Genomic DNA, 16,530 nt, shown 5'->3' with positions numbered 1-16,530 from the left:
GGTACATGCTTTGGGACCATGACATTTCACCCTGTCCCTGCTGCATCCTGCAAAGGGTCAAAGCCTGGAGCCAGGGTGCTGCACTGCTGCTGCTCTGTGCTTCTCCAACATCTACTGGGTAGCGAAGGGGACTGCATGGAGCAGGGAAGCCCTTTTCCTGCTGCTGAGGCGTGAACACCCATGGCAGGGGGCCAGGGACGGCCCACAACATTTTGGCACCTGAGGCAGGGAGCTCAAATGACACCCTCATGACCCCTCGCTTGGGCTAAAACTTTGAAAGGTCTCAATTCTGCCTTCTTCCTGTTCTACTCCTCTCATGGTACTGCTCTGCTACCTACCCCTAATGGAGAACTAACAACTTAAAATGCCTTGTTCAAAAATTTTAAGTAACACTTAACTTTCAAACGCCTGAACAGCAAATGTAACTTTTCTTGTCTGCATAGTAAACACTGGCATTTTTATCTCTTTGAATAATCAAAGTGGTGCTTTTCGTGCCTTCTTGGTTGCAAAGATTTGAACTGCTTCCTGAAGGTCCACAGTCTGGGCCAGCTCATGCTCTACTGAGATGGTTGCAAGGCCGACTAGCCTCTCCTGTGTCATTGTGGAGCGTAAATGTGTTTTTATTAACTTCAGCTTGGAGAAGCTGCATTCTCCAGTGGCAACCGTTACAGGAGGTGTTAAAAGTATGCGCAGAGCAACAAAAGCATTTGGAAAGAGGGTGGTCATCTTATTTGTGCACATATATTCCAGGACAGCCTTTGGAGTTGATCCTGCTGAAATGTATCTTGAAAGGGCTTTCAGTTCATCACCTAAATCACTTGCATCAATATCGCGCATGTCATCATGTGTCAACACTGCCTCTAGTGCCCTGCATTGCTGGTGTAGGTCTTCTTCAGGTAGAGTGAGGAGTTTTGGAATATCATATAATATCCCACATATACTGCTGTGTCCCTTGAGCTGCATGAAACGTTCTTCAACTGACTGTATTGGACAATCTAGCACCTGGTTAAATAATTCAACTTTGAATTGTTGTTTGGGGTCTTTTATGGGATTATCCCGTGCCTCGTAATCAAAATGTCTTCTTCTTCGGTGACTCTTGTATTCTTGAATGGGTGGGAAAATAGCGTCAGTGTGAAGTTCCTCTGCCAACTTTTGTGCACTCTTCAGAATGTTTTGAAATCCCTCATCTGACCGGTAAGACTGTAGGTATGACTTTGCTTTGTCCAGTTGTTCCATTGCTCCAGATATATCAAGGTCAACACCTTGAAGTCTCTTGCTTACAACATTTATTTCAAATAGTATGTCATGCCACAACACTAAGCCACACAGGAATCTGAAGTTATGTATGTTCCTGGTGATTCCATTTCCCTCTGCCACTGTTCTCCCATGAACAGTTCCTGTCATAGCATTATCCTCCATAATGGCATCATCTATCTTCCCAATTTGGTGTTTGATAGGTTTAATCGCCTCCACTCAACTTTCCCATCATGTGGCACTCAGTGGTTTCAGTGTCAGAGAGGATGTTCCCAGATGTTGCTTCAAAATTTGCCATCGATGAGTTGATGCAGAAAAAAATAATAGATGCTTTGAATTACATTAAAAAATTCAGCAGCCTCACTAGAAGCTGATGCTGCATCACTGACCAAGTTCAATGAATGAGAACTGCATGGGACAAGAAAAGCTCGAAGGTTTAACTGTGTGTCTGCACTCCTCTGTTCTTTCTTCACATGTTGGCACCATTATCGTAGCCCTGACCTCTCGTGTCAGCTATCGCAAGTCCCGTATCTTCCAGCTTTTTAAGAAGCACATTTGTCATACCAGCTCCTGTAGTATCATCAGTGTCAATAAATTCTAGAAAATGCTCTCTGACAGTCACCATTGCAGGGACATTTTCATTAGGTTCTGTTGTTGTTACAAAATGCACCATTAAGGTTATTTGTTCCGTATGGCTGATGTCAGGTGTACAGTCCAGAATAACAGAGTAATATCTTGCTGACTTCAGATCTGCCACAATCTTCTGTTTGACTTTTGTTTCCAGTAACTGTATGATCTCATTTTGAATTGTTTTTTCCAAGGTAGTGGTGTGTGTACATTTCTTGGGTGGTGACTCTTCTTAGATGCTCCTGGAATACAGCATCAAACTCAGCCATCAGCTCCACAATTTTAAGGAAGTTTCCATTATTTGGAACATACAGCTGATCTGAAGTGTCACGCAGTGCTAGGTTTTGGGTAGCAAGCATTCTCACAATGGCAATAAGCCTTTTCAGAACATTTTGCCAGTAAAGAGACTCTGATGCAATCTTCTCTTGATGCTGATCATCTATGGTGGCCTTTAACCGTAGTCTCATCTCAAGCTGTTTCCACCTATGGAATGCTCTCTGGTGATTTGCTGCCTTCTCATGGCATGCCAGATTTCTAGCCAGATTTTTCCAGTCCTTTGTTCCTGTAGAACCCAATGTAGCTGGAACATTAGACTGGAAAAGTTTGCAACAAAAACAGTATGCAGCATTCTGGATTTTTGAGTACATAAGCCATGGCCTCTCCACTTTGCCACCATTGGGGATTTCACTCCAGTAATGTGTTGGATGGAAACTTCTATTTTCATTGTCTTTGGGGAACATGAAGTTTTTCACTTGCTGTGGCCCATGCAGTACAAGGAAGTCCCTCAGGCTACTGCTCAAGTGGGTCCACAGTCCTGGATCATCTAGACTTAAGGAACTAAACCGAGCAGCAGCTGTTTCTTTCGCCTCCACCACACTCTTCTCTGATTACACTTTTCTTCAGGAATGTGCCTGGTTACACCCATTTGAGATGGAGATATGGATGCTGCAGTAGCTGCCAGGTCACCTGCACTCTGACTAACTGGAAGATCAGGCATCTCCTCACCACTCACATCCTCACTGGGGACGGAAGGTTCACCGTGAACATTTGTGTCTATGTATCTCAGGAGAGCTCCTTCCTGCTTAGATAGAAAAGCTTCCATTGCTTGCTTTCTTTTTCTGAATGCTGCCCCAGAGGGGCATTTTCTTTTTTCACTCAGGACTGCTGTTCTGTGCCAGCTAGAGTGGCTCTCAACACTCAATTGAAGGGGACAAATAAGCAGGCTGGTAGCAGGGCCTGAGTGAGGGAAGATACCAGCATCTTAAGGGCCTAACTGGCTCCTCCTACTTCAGTTGACTCCCTGTTCTCCTCAAGTGGGTTCAGGGAAGCAGCAGGAAACAGGAACCTCCCTGAGAAGCTGGTGTGAATCAGCAGCTCCTGCTGCTTTCTGTTATTCCCTCTCACCTTTTCTCCTGCCTGCCTGTGATGTCTCTTGTGCCCTCCTTCCTCCAGCACAGCACTCCACCATCTCTGTGCGTCTCGAGCAGAGAGAATACATATGCACCCGCAGCAGACACAATTTTCAACACTCTGGGTCCTAGTGGCGCCCCCCCCCCCCCCACACACACACAGTCTGGCCCCTGAGGCGGCCCCTCTGTTCGCCTCAGGGTAAGGCCAGCCCTGCGGGGGGTTTCCCCTTCAATGACAAATGTGACTGAATGAATCTAAGACATGGAGGCACAAACTCCTGAGGAAGGGGGTGGATCCCCCATCTATTGGTACCCTCAGATCCAGGCTGGCTGTCTTCTTGGATGATGCTTTAGTCCAGGGGTGGGGAACCTTTTTTCTATCAGGGGCCACTGACCCACAGAAAAAATCAGTCAAGGGCCACACACAGCCCCGTGGGGTGGGGCACAGAGGCTCGGGGCTTCCCCTAGGCTCTGGGGTGGGGCCAGAAATGAGGGGTTCCGGGTGTGGGAGGAGGTGAAGGCTGGGGCTGGGGGTGTGGGCTCTGGTGCGGGGTCTGGGAGGGAGTTAGGGTGCGGGAGGAGGTTCCGACCTGAGGCAGGGGGTTCTGGGTGTGGGAGGAGGTGAAGGCTCGGGGTTGGGGTGGGGGTGGGGCATCTGGGAGGGAGTTAGGGTGTGTGGGGGGTTCCAACCTGGGGCAGGGCATTGGGGTGGGGGTGCGGGATCTGGGAGGGAGTTAGGGTGCGGGAGGGGGTTCCAACCTGGCACATGGAGTTCGGGGTGCGGGCTCCGGCAGGGCAGCGCTTACCTCAGGCGGGGCCTGGTCAGTGGCACAGCGGGGCTAAGGCAGGCTGTCTGCCTGCCAGGGCTCCGCACTGCTCTCAGAAGTGGCCGCCATGTCTGGCCCCTAGGTGTAGGGGCCAGGGAGCTCTGCGTGGGGCGTGCTGCCTGTGGCCACAGGCGCCACCCCCACAGTTCCCATTGGCTGCGGTTCCTGGCCAATGAGAGCTGCGGAGCTGGCGCTGCGGGCAGGGACAGCGCATGGAGTTTCCCACATCGCCCCTGCACCTAGGGGCCGGACATGCCGGTCACTGCCAGGAGCTGCCTGGAGCCGACCGGACTTCTGACAACCTGGCGAGCTGGCACTCATGGCTCCAGCCCCATGGGGAGGCGAGGGGGACACCGAGGCTCGGGGCTATCAGCCCGCAGCGTGGAGACTTGCTGCAGGATGGTTGAAATGAAGTAGCAGGCCGGATCCGGCCCACGGGCCATAGGTTCCCCTCCCTTGCTTTAGTCAGACACAAGTTATTGGGCTCAGTCCCGGGAGCATAGGCGAAGTGTTCTGGCCTGGGCTGTATAGGACTCAGACTGAAGGAACTAAAGGTCCCTTCTGGCTTTAAACTCTATGAATATGAATCTGTGACTCTGATGCTGCTGATACCCAGGGCTGAGGTGCTACCTCCAGGCAGTTCTAGGGAGGAAGTCAGTCACATGGACAAAGGCCTCTGGGAGGCGGCTCCTCCATGGATACCCCGCACTCAAGGCCTCCTTGCAGTCCCATTGGAGAGAACTGAAAAGGGAGCAGCAGATAAAAGGAGGATGGTACAGACACAGCATTAAGTGCCACTCACGTTTACAACAGTTTCTGGACCATTGCGCCTTGCAAGCACCTGTCTTGGAACAGCGATGGTCACAAACAGCATGCAGGGAATCCCTTCTGCCTGGAAACTCAGCTCAACACCAGTGCCTGGTTCCCAGATAGCTGCTCCACCTCAGGAATTGGCTCCAGTTAGAGATCAAGGTAGAACAAATTCTCTAGCTCCTTGCACTGCTCCGGCCTCTGAACTCACCCCCCTCTACACTGAACCAAAAATTAACAGCAACGCGACGTGTCTTCCCAAGTCTGAACATCTGCTCACATGCAAAGGAAAAGAACTTGGAAGAGCATGTGTAACAGCACCCTCTGGTGACCCATCCCTTGCCTTAGAATCTCTGGCTCGTATGGCTCCCATCGCCAGTGTCTTGTCCTCGCAGACCATGGTAGCTGTTATTTATTGCTATTTGTATTGCGGTCAGGGATTGGGGCCCTGCTGTGCTTGGCGCTGCACAAACACATTGAACAGCAGACCCTCCCTGCCCCGAAGAGTGGACAGTTTAATGTAAGGTGAGAAATAGCAGGTGGATACAAGCAAGCGACGGGGTGGGTGGGGCACAAGGTAGCAGTCGGACAGTTTCGCTCAGTGCCGTAAGCAGCGGCTGCAGGACACGCTCTGAGGCTGAAGTGGGACTAAAGTGGTGCCCAGGCCTTAGGCCCTCTGCAAAGGGACGATTCCCACACAAGAGCTTTGCTGTATTGTGTGTCCCTGGAGCGTCATACAGCAGGTGTGGGTCATTGGACGCTGCCCTCTGCTGGAGCAGACTTAGGGCTGCTTCCCCTGGGCCTTGCTCCCTTTTCATGCCATTGACTGCAATGGTGCAACGCAGGCAGAGCGCCCCAGCTCTGCAAAGCCAGGGGAACTGTCCTGCCGGAGGGGTCCCCAGCAGCACACAAAGCAGGCAAGGACGTTTGTGGCTGCGATGTGGGGGACTCTGTTCTCCCAGAGCAGCGCTTCTTGCAGCACTGCAGCTCCTGGAGGTATCGGACTCCACTCCGAATCACTCTCCCTGCCTCATGCTGCTGGCGGGCTCTGTGTGTGCGGGGCAGGGAAGGAAGAATGGAAATGCAGGGGGAGTCCCAGCTCCGCCGGCCATATCACCTCGCTGGTGCCAGGGGAACAAATGAGCACTGGTTCTCGTGTAGAACTTTGTGTAGTTTAGAAATAGCAGCACTGGGTCAGGCTGGGGGTTTTAACCAACTGCCACCAGGGCCAGAGGATCGGGGAGCTACTGCCAGGCTGCACTTCGTCAGCATGAAACAAAGAACCTGTCCAGCTTGTCAGCTCATCAGCTCATGTTAATCTGCTGGCTGGGGGTGGGAGGGGAGGGCTGGTGCTTTATGGCTGCTGGGTTTCTTTTAAAGACTGGGCGGGTCATTTAAGTCATTTTGTATAACACAGAGAGCATCCCCAAATAGGGGACATTGCGCTGGGATGTGACGTTGACATGTCACCGTGACAGTGTGGCGTCAGGACAGCAGTGATGGCAGTAAGAATATCTCTGATCCCAAAGGGTCCTAAAGTGTTCGACAGACATTTTCTAGACAGATGGATCACTTCCCCACTGCTGAAACGCAGCCACTTGTTGGGTGGGAACCCAGCGTCTGTCACAGCGCAGCACCGCAGTGTCGCAGAGGGACCGGAGAAGAATTCTGTATCGAAGGGAAAGGGCACGGAGACGTTAGGGATGCAGAATGCAGTTGCCCGATTTGAAAGTTGGCCTGGGCCCAGGAGATAACATCGAACATGAGAATTTTAATGAGCACAGATTACCAGGGCTTCCAGTGTGTGTGTTCTTGGAGAGCTCCCATTCCTGGGCCAGACAGGCCCAGCCCTGTGGATCTGACGGGCTCACGCAGCCTAGCAGGGTGTGACTGCCAGTCATGCTGTGACACATCATTACTCCATGGCACAACCTTAGGCATGACCTGCTGCCATCAAAGCCAAGGGGACATTTACCATGGGCTACGCTGGGAGCAGACCCATGCGCAATGCAGAAACAGAGGATGGGAAAGCTGATTGTCTGTGATCTCGGGGGGTTCCTCTATCACTTGTGCTTCCTGCGTTTCCTAACAGGTTTGAATTAATTTCTGATGCAAAGTAGAGGTTAGCCATTGACCTTCTCTACATGTCCAAGTTCATGAATGGAAAGGAAAGGGATAAAGCAACTGGGCAGGACTGGAGGAAAGGCAGCGACTGGTGCAGATTAGGATTCAGGGACAGCAGGTATCAGAGCACAGCTCCCAACCATAGCAGGTTGTTTTCCTATGAAAATCTTTATTTAACTTCCGAAGCGTGAATATTTCCTCCTGCAGCACAGTTACAGACTGAAAAATAACTAGGCTTTAACGCTAGTCTGCTTAGTCTCGTCTCCCCTCAAGAGGGTAACAAGCTGCTTTTAATATTTGTTGTGTTTATTAACAGATGCGGTAGTGACTGCTAAAGACTTCATATGCCAGTTACCACTGAAATGTAAGTAATGAATCAGAATTAACGGTCATAAATCAAACAGACTACAAAGAACCCTATGTTATGTCACCCTGCAGGGACTTACTGAGACCCTGTTGGCTCTGGATGTTACATTGGATGGTCCTTCGGTGAGCTCCAGTCCGGGTTTTGCAACAGTCACAATATTTTGGCTGGATATTGTCTTAGGAGGTGGTACTAGTAGGGTGGAATTCCCTCATGCTGGAGTTTGCACTGGATGCTTTTACAAAGCTGGATACTCTGGTAATGATAATAATTTAAAAAAAAACAACAACCCACAACCATATTCCTTGAATGGGGATGGAGTCTGCGGCCTTGCGAGCAGGCGTTATTAATGTGCCAATTGCTCTGATATGATCACATACACAGGGAGCAGTGTGGGCTGATGGAGTAAAAACTAGCCTGGGCAATCTTTACGAGCTGAAATCCTGCACATCCCAGAAGGGTTTGTTTCTCTCCGCAGCGTTTGTGAGGCTATTCGAAATCTGCCTCAAAACCAACCAGCCAAAGAACCCCCAGAAGCCCTGTTGCACCAGACTTCCCCGTGAGCTGGCAGGGATGGTTTTTTGTTTGTTTGTTTTTTTGACAGAAACTTGCGTGTAACTTTCCCTGGAGGAACAGACGATTTTTGTGATTGTTCTTGCGGTATTTTAAAACTGAGAAACTAGTAGAGTCTCTTCAGCCGTCATGAGTGACTGACAACTCGGAGGTAAGGATTTCACAATGCATGTTTGTTTAGATTAAGCTTTCGCAATGCAGGCTGTTAGCTAGGAGTGTGAGCCTTGTCGGCTTCTGACTTGTGGGTTTGCCTCGTGCAATATGGCTAATGAATTAGGACAATGGGAAGCTGTGAAGAATTACAGCAAACTCAGTGGGGATTTCCTCAGTGCCCCAACCACCAAACTGGGAGAAGTGTTACGGGGAAGGTGGGTTATTTCTGTTCTCTGCTTGTATGTTACCTGCCAGATCTTAGTGTAGGACACAAGGAGAGTTACTCAGAAATATGTATTAGGACAGGGGTTCTCAGATTTTTGTATGGGTGACCCCTTTCACACAGCAAGCCTCTGAGTGCCACCCCCCCTTATACACTAAAAACACTTTTTAATATATTTAACACCATTATAAATGCTGGAGGCAAAGTGGAATTTGGGGTGGAGGGTGACAGCTCGCGACCACCCCATGTAATAACCTCGCGACCCCCTGAGGGGTCCCGACCCCCAGTTTGAGAACCCCTGTATTAGGATATTAAAATGAGCTGTTGCTACTGTACCAGCCACAAAACCCCACCAGCTGCAGCGCAGGAGTCTAGTACTTCGTAACTGGCCGTACCACCACTACCAGTTCCACCCTGACTTTCAAAGACAGGAGCAAGCGCTGCGGTTACCTGAACAATCAGGAGGATAGCTAACTAAGTAGGAAACTATTTGCATATTTAAATTGCCAATGATAATTCAGCCTCCTTGCAAACGAAGGGGCCATCTGTGCATAGCAGGTACCTGCACGGCACCCGGTAAGTGTGTTGACTGGCTGTTTCTCACAGGGGTAGCAGTGTGGAAACGATTACAAGTGATGCTGGTAGTAATTAGACATCCGAGTTAACACCCCTTGCTGATGTGCAGGGGGAGTTCACCCGTTGGGAAGTGCTGCTGTCTCCCTGTTTGGCTGTCAAACCGGTGGGATAATGAGGCACTGGGCTCTGCACTAGGGGGTGTTCCCACAACCAAAGGGGCTGGCCGCTGATGTTTGGGTTTGCTTTGTTTAATGAAAGGTCGGAATGTGGAGAAAAAAGCCTGCTCTGTGGGGAGCACCTCAGGGCACAAAGGGTTCTCGGTGCCATCTGCCTAGAGCTGGGAGAGCGCAGAACGCTGGGAGTTTGGGGACTTTCTGTCCCGCAGATTCCTGTTGTCTCCTGCAAAGTCAGGGCTATGGGGTCCTTTGCACTTCCCTCATGATGGAGAGCAGTGCCCTAGGGAGACGCATCACTTGGGAGAGGTAGGCATGTAAAGTACTGTCCTGCCAGCAGAGGAAGGCTCTGCGGGCACTGGGCGTTCTCTCTCTGCCCAGCACTGTTGGGCACAGAGCTGAGCAACGCTAGAAACCTTTGTCTCCTGCCTAGGGATCCATGCACTTAGCGGGACAACTCCCAGGAGTACGTACTGCTCAGGGGTGCCACAACAGGTGCCTCGGGTGGGACTGTTCACAGCTGAGACCCCTGGGAGACAGCCAGCTTGCACTGAGAGATGAAGGTTCCTGGGGGGTTCCGGTTATTTCGGTGAGTCTCAGGTATTTATCTGGGACCTGGCACCATAGCATCTGAGCACGTCGGAATATTTACCGGGTCTATCCTCAGCACCCCGGTGAGGCAGCGCAGGGGAAACGGAGCCACAGAGAGACAGGGATTTGCCCAAAGTCACATCGGATGTCTGCAGCAGAGCAGGGAACTGAACCTGCCTCTTCTCCAGCCTAGGCTAACACCTGAGCATAGGACCATCCTGCCTCCGTGTCAAATACCAGTGCATGTAAAAGGCTGCACAGATTTCCACTCAGACAGACCTCAGCTCCCCCTCCTTCCCCCCTTCCCCCCTACGGGAATGTAAAAGGAACACCAGACAGGGAGAAAGCAGGGATGGGGCAAAGAAAGAGGAAAACCAAACAACAGGGAGCAAAATATGCTCTTGAGAAGGGCAAGGTTCTCCCATGCCAAGTCTGCTCCCAGCTCGACTCCCTGCCCTCAGCCAGGGATCTGGAGATAGCCCTGACCCGGAGAGATGCCCTCCTTTGGGGTATGGTTAAGGCGAATCCTGTAGTAGAAACAGACAGGTTTTGCCAAGTATCCCTGGTTCAGACAGTCCCAGCTGACAGCTCCTGGGGATGACACCTTCTGATTTTAGCTTCCCCAAGTTGCTTTTACACGCTGGACTTGGCCTGTGTCTGCTGGAGAAAGCCTCGCATTACAGACCAACCCGGGCAGGTTGTGTGAGCAGCTGAGCAGTGCCAGGTTTTGGGGGCAGCCCGGCGGCACACCCCAGGCTTGTGCTGCTGGAGTCCTCCCTGCATCTCTCCTGTCCCTGACCCAGCCGCAGCCCAGTCCCCTGGGTCCCTCTGTTCAAGTGGCAGCAGTAGAATTCCCCCAAGAAGACAGACTGCAAATTAGTTCACAGCTAAACTTGCTGGAACGCCTTGATCAGGGAGAGCACAAGACCTCCACCCCCCAACCTCCTTGTCCTGTCCCAAACAAAGCTGGGGTCTCTCTTGATTTTTCCAAGTCTTGTTTTTCCATCTGCTTCGGGGGGGGAGTGCAGGACTCTGGGGCTCTGCAGGGTTCAGATTTTGAAGCCAGTGTGACATTTAGACAGGGCGGCAAGAGTGCTGGGAATCCTTTTAGGAATCTTGTGTTTAGCAGATGCTTCCTTTGCATGGGGCTTCCTCCTCTGCACAGACAGCGCTGCATGCTGCCCTGGGACTCTGAGCCCGTGTTTCTGTTCTGCACAGAGCGATTCGCACATCAGCTTTTCACTCACGCTGGCTTCTCTCAGGGCAGATCTATACTGCAAACTTTTGCCAGCCCTGGCAGCTCTGTTGGTCAGAGGCATGAGGAGATGTGAGTTTTAACCAGCACAGCTGTGCTACCAAAAGGCCCTAATGCAGACACAGCTCTAGCAGCAAAGATGCGCTTTTCGTCTATTTTGCCCGGGGGGTGGAAAAAGCTATACCAGCAAAGGGGTATAAGCGGTGTTCACACTAGGAGCACTCTGCCAGCGTAGCATACGGATGTTGCTCTACTGGCAAAATGCTCCGAATGGACGCCTGGCCTAAGCCATGGAGGCTTGGTGTGAATGTAAAGCGATTTAATTAAACGGATGCAAACTGCTGTGTGGATGCTCTTAAACCGAAAGAACAGGGGCTTGCAGCGGCTTAACCAAAGAGGCGCTCGTTCGTGTGTCGACCAGCCTGCAGCCTTCGGCAGTTTGCTCAGAATTATTTAGGGCTTTGCACTAGTTCTCTGAGGGTCACAGAGGAAGAGTGAGGGGTTCTGTCCTCATGCAGCGTGGGCAGGTGCCTCTTCTCTTGTCTCTCTGTCTTTAACTCAGTTAAGTATTTGTGAGGGAGGAAATCCTGACTTTCAGTGACTGAGGTTAGCAGAAATATTCAGAGGGTGCTTCTAAGGGAACAGCCGCACATTTAGCCCCACCTTGGTTTGCTCTGAAAACGCAGCTGGAAACACCTCATCTGAGTCTTCTCTTCCTCATCTGGACCTCTGCTTTTCATCTTTAGTTTGCATTTTGTAAGTACATTACTGAACCCAGGGACAATGCAATGTAAAGTTCTACCTTGCAAAAAAGCCCTGGGGGAAATTAAGGAATGTTTGCATTGGACCTGTCCCAAACAAAATCCCCAGACACACTCCTAATCTGCTCCCAATCCCATTTCATGTAGCAGTGCCTGACATGATGCCTCCTGTGCATTTATAATGATGCCAGAAGGCACACTAAGGTGCAGAAGGAACGCAGGTGTTGTGTCTCTCCCTCACTCACACAAGCACCTGACCTCGTCACCACGCCCAGAACTTCAGGGCTCCCTTTTGGATTCCCATGAGGGTTAACACCTGTTGCACTTGCTGGGTTTGCTCTTGGAGGTGGCCTCTTTCGCTATAGAGTGTCTTTCATAGAAGCAAATTGAGAAGATGATGAGAGTCTTCTATGGGTAGGAAGTTTCCTACCTTAGGTGTCGGTTTATAATGTGTTGCACCACAGGCGATCCTGGAGCATTGGTACGTGTAATAATGACTCTGATTAATATTTTAGTAGTACCTAGAGGCATACTGTGTACTAGGGGCTGTATAGACACCTAGTGAGAGACAGTCTCTGCTCTCAAGAGCTTACAGTCTAAATAGACCAGGCAGACTGAGGGTGAAAGAAATAGAGTATTATCACCCCATTTTCACAGCTAAGAATAAGTGACTTCCCTAGGTCACATGGTGACTCTGTGGCAGAACCAAGGACTGAATCCAGGTGTACTGAGGCCCAGTCTAACACCTTTACCGCAAGGGCATTCTTCCTCGTCAGTCTAACCAGCGCAATGGTATCTCCACCCAGTGCGGATAGGTGGTGACAACATGAGCTGCAGGATACAGCCTTGAGAGAGAATATGGGGCCCAGCTCAGAATGATGGGTGGATGTGAAAGTGACGTGGTAATGTAGCCAAGCAAGGCGGTGGCAAGGGGCAGGTGGGACCTCTGGCAGGCAGGAGTCTGTTCTAGACACAGTCCCTGTTGCTAGGCTCCCAGCAGAGCTGATGTGAGTGCTTTGCAGAAGCCGGCGGAAGGACTCAAACCTCAACAATGCTGTGGAGAATTCTGCTGCCAGGTTTTTTATTTTTTTCAGTGCTTAGCTTGATGGTTTATGGTTTTGGCAGAACTTTGGCTCTGAAATATAATATCAAATAAAGGCCTTCTGGTTAGGACATTTGACTTAACGCCGCTGATTTTTATTGCCTAAGGGATTAAGCAGAACAAAGTGGCTTTGAGTGTGTATGTGGATGGATGCTTGCTGGCCGGAGGCATGCCAGGCACGCTCTGGTGGTTAAGTGATCCAACGATGAACATACGTGGCACTCTTCACTGGAGCATCTCAAAGCACTTCCCTTGCGCGAGTGTTAGCGCTCACCTGGTTCTCCAGATGGGGAAACTGAGGCTCAGAGAGGAAAAGTGACTTGTCCCGGGGGGAACTAGCAATTCAGTGGCAGCTTCAGAGCTAGAAGCCAGATCACCTGCCTCACCCCACCCCTCCAAGCAAACCTTCTAACAGCTACCCCTCACTGTCTCCAAGTAACGTCATTGCACATTTTTAATGGGAGGGAAAGGCAAAGCAAAACGGAGCTGGTGTTATATAAACATAGGCTGAATCACTGCCTGCAAGGCTGGCGTTTTACTTTGTTTAACTTGTGAAGATTTATTTTAATCTGTATTTATGAAGTAGGTTTATTTAACGATGCTGAGGACTAGGCACCGTTGGCAGAAAAAGATTCTCCTGTCCACACCAAATCTCTTCAATGATTAGTTGACCTTCCCGACGAGATTTGTAAGTGTGTAATAGCTGGGCTTTGCTGCTCCTGGTAACTAGCTGGGAGCATCACACAAGCAGCTCCAAGTATGGGTGGGAAGGCCGCCCTGGCTGTGAGATGGAGCAGAAGCGGGAGATGCAGGAGGCCTGACTTCTAGCTCCAGCTCTGCCACCAACTTGCTGGGTGGCCGTCGGTATGTCTCTGTTTCTCCATCCATAAAATGGGGATAATGGAAGCTACCCAGCTTTGTAAAGCACATCAGGGCCTGGGAATGCAATGGGCTACATTTGTGCTAGGCATAGAGTTTAAGGCCAGACGGGACCAGATCAGCTACTCGCACCTCCTGTATGTGTCAGCCTGCACCTGCACACTAAAGCCAACTACTGAAATGAGCCCAAAGTATCACAGCCCTCAGGAGACTGGACTGTTCTGTGCCATGAGGAGAGATGAGGAGGGACCGAAGTGCACCAGGGCGCGAGGCCCCCTCAATGGCAGGGAGACAATTAAGTGAGAGACACCCAGATAATCCTGGCAAGTGACCTGCACCCCAGCTGCAGAGGAAGACAACAACAACAAAATCCACAATATCACCCCAGGTCACTGCCTACGTGACCTGGGGGGAAATTCCTTCCCAGCCCCACATGTGGCAGTGAGTGAGACCCTGAGCATGTGAGCAAGAACCAGTCAGGCAAGCACGGGAGAGGGAGAATGCTCAGTGCCAGCTCTAGCCATGGCCACCCCAATGCATCAGAAAAAGGAGTTAAAAGAAAAACCCAGAATACACTGGGGGAGGGGAGGGGTGGGATATCTCTTCCTGACCCCTGCAGCTGGCTACCTGAAACCCTGAAGCATAAGCTTTTAGAAACATAAGATGTAAACTGTGAGCCCCAGGACCTCTGAGTCCTGGTCCCCACCGTCACAAGCAACCTGTCATACAATCACACACAGACATTTGTCCAGCTCTCTCTTAAAACTAATTGTTGTTTGCCCCCATAACTCCTGCTCGGAGGCTGTTCCAGAACCTCCACCACTCTGGTGGTTAGAAACCTTCTAATTTCCAGCCTGAATTTGTTCATGGCCAGTTTATTCCCATTCGTTCTGTGCCAGCATTGTCCTGTAGCTTCAATAGCTCTTCGCCCTCCCTGGTATTTATCCCCGATGTATTTATAGCAGTCAGATCCCCTCTCAGCCTTCTTTATGTTAGACTAAACAAGCTGAGCTCTTCCAGTCTCCTCTCAAAGACAGGCTCTTCATTCTCCTGATCAGCTTCATAGCCCGTCTCTGCACCAGTTCCAGTCTGAATTCATCTTTCTTGAACCTGCACACAGGACTCCAGCTGAGGTCTCACCAGGGCCTTGTCCAATACATTCTAGGGTCACCTTTGCCTTTGCCACAGACACCTCATTTTAGTGTCTCCCACTCATCCTGTGCTTCACCCACACCCCCAGGTCTCCCTCCTCCTCTGTCGCTTCCAACTGATGAGCTCCCAGCTCGTAGCAGAAATTCTTACTGGGAGACCCTAAGTGCATGACCTCGCCCTTTGAATGTTATCCCATGATTGAAACATTCGAACGAGCGCCACAGTTCAGACCCTTTCCTCGTGGCCCCATGCACAGCACATCTCATCACACTGGGTCTCCTCAGCGGAGCTGCTGCAGACAGATGCAGAATGGACATTTGATGGCGTAATCCCCATACAACATACGAACATGTCAACATTTGAATTGCACCTCGCTCCTTCTCTCCTCTCCTGTGTAGTTGGAGCAGCCCTGTAGGATGAGTTGGGAAAGGCCCATGGGACAATCTGTGGCTCTCGTGTACTGAGGGCTGTCTGCATAACGTTCTCTGGATCTTCCTGCTTGGATGAGCAGCGAAGCAGCCAGCGACGTTAACATTTACACCGTTGTCTTTAGGTTTCTGAACCGAGTGGGACAGGTCCCACTCCTCTGAGCTAGTAAAGCAGGGTCTATGCAGGGTCAAGTGGCCCCGTGTCAGTAAGCCGTCAGGCTCACGTGCCGTCAGTTACTGGAACCTGACAAACACGTGGGTGGGAGCAGAGGAAAATTTCCTAGCAAGCTGAAAGTAGGAGGAGGCACTTTTGAAGATGGGCCAGTTTACACTAATGGAGAATTTGGCCCAGTGTTTCAGGCAGTCTGCAGACTCAGGCAGACACCACCACCTCCTTTGACACTTGGTCCGTGTTTGGAAAGTGTTCTTCACAACCAGGTGCACGGTTCTGTAGCAAGGGGTGGGTGCCAGGGATGGCAGAAGGCCCGGGGCCTCTGAGACAGACAGGCCCTGAGTGGCAGATGCTGCACATCCAGCAGTTAGTTCTCTGTAACCTACTGCAACTACTTTTGCTTCCAAATGAATTCATACCATCTGGAGTGGAGGTCATAAAAAGTCTGGCCCCAGAACAGACGCTAACAGAGCTGTGAAGTTCCCAGAGATGCAGTGTTCTTGTATCATTTCTGGGTTACTGAGATGTCACTTCTAATGCCTGCAGAAGGTGACTGACAGTGGCTGCATCGCAGAGGGTTTGGCGTGCGACATGCAAAGAGGGGCAAGCTCTAGTCTCTGAGCAGAACTGTCAGTGCCTGGGCCACGAGGTGCTGGCTCCGAGGGCCCCGTTCTCCTCTCTTCTACCCCGGCTTCACAGCAGCATTACTCAGTTCCCTGACCACGGGGCTGGGCTAACTGGCTGGAGTTCACTCTATTGCTTGGCTTCTAGGTGGCTGGAAAATCGTGTCGGATAGAACAGGGCTGCTGCTGTAGGTTTGTAGCAGGGGACAGGTGGAGCCAACGTTAGACAACAAGCATCATAAAAAGAAGAACGACAAGCTCTGCTTTCTTGAGTAGGAATGGCTGCGGAGGCAACGCCGCTCTCCCGGTATCCACCCGCACAGCTGGTAGGGGTGCAGGACTCCGCGCAGGCACAGTGTTGCGCTAATCTAGCCCTGAGCTGCAGACCCATCCGCTTCCCAAGTGTTTATATTCTTGATTCTATTATGTGCCAAAAGCTTGTGCAGGACGTTGG

The 16,530-nt window shown here is 50.9% G+C and overlaps 1 protein-coding gene across 3 annotated transcripts in view; it reads left to right on the top strand.

Annotated features, from left to right (window-relative positions):
* The first annotated feature begins 6,844 nt into the window (after positions 1-6,844).
* RSPO1 (R-spondin 1) overlaps positions 6,845-16,530 on the top strand; it is a 42,712-nt gene continuing 33,026 nt past the window's right edge. The window contains exons 1-3 of one of the 3 annotated variants that reach the window (XM_054012065.1): positions 6,845-7,019; positions 7,368-7,415; positions 8,020-8,139. The gene's annotated coding sequence lies outside the window, so the exon portion shown is untranslated. Of the gene's footprint in view, positions 7,020-7,367; positions 7,416-7,450; positions 7,674-8,019; positions 8,140-8,768; positions 8,941-16,530 lie in introns of those variants that run through there. The other 2 variants (XM_054012067.1, XM_054012066.1) reach the window with 2 other exon arrangements.

The sequence above is a fragment of the Malaclemys terrapin genome, chromosome 22 (assembly GCF_027887155.1).
Source record: "Malaclemys terrapin pileata isolate rMalTer1 chromosome 22, rMalTer1.hap1, whole genome shotgun sequence".
Classification (NCBI taxonomy): domain Eukaryota; kingdom Metazoa; phylum Chordata; order Testudines; family Emydidae; genus Malaclemys; species Malaclemys terrapin.
This window is presented reverse-complemented; position numbering and strand designations above follow the sequence as displayed.